Genomic DNA, 532 nt, shown 5'->3' on the forward strand with positions numbered 1-532 from the left:
ATTTTCCCAGCACCATTTATTGAATAAGGATTCTTTTCCCCAGAAGAACATGGAATGTTTTTTAGGTCTCCTTTAATTTTTAAAAGTACTGTTTTTTATAGCTTTCTATATAGAGATTTTCCACTTTTCTTTTTATTTCTAGGAATTTTATATTTTTTGATGGTATTATAAATGGTATTAAACATTTTCTAACTTTATTGCTGGTGTATAGAAATACTATTGGTTTTTGAATATTAACTTTTGTATCCCTCAGCTTTGATAAATTAATTTTTTCTATGAGTTTATTTTTAGATTATTTTGGATTTTGTATATGCAATCTGTAAAATGGTAAGTTTGTCATTCCCAGCCCTCATATTTTTGTTTAGATTTCTACTTGTTCTCAGTGGGTTTGTCTGAATTATATATAGTCAGCATTATTGGAAGCAGAAATTCTTCCTAACCGAAAAATTAAAACTGCATCCCATTCTCATTTCTGAATTCTTTGAATTTAAACCCAAATCTCTAGTTGCCACAACAGCCATGAGGCCTAGTG

The sequence above is a fragment of the Propithecus coquereli genome, unplaced genomic scaffold, assembly GCF_000956105.1.
Source record: "Propithecus coquereli isolate 6110/MARCELLA unplaced genomic scaffold, Pcoq_1.0 Scaffold362, whole genome shotgun sequence".
In the NCBI taxonomy this organism is placed as follows: domain Eukaryota; kingdom Metazoa; phylum Chordata; class Mammalia; order Primates; family Indriidae; genus Propithecus; species Propithecus coquereli.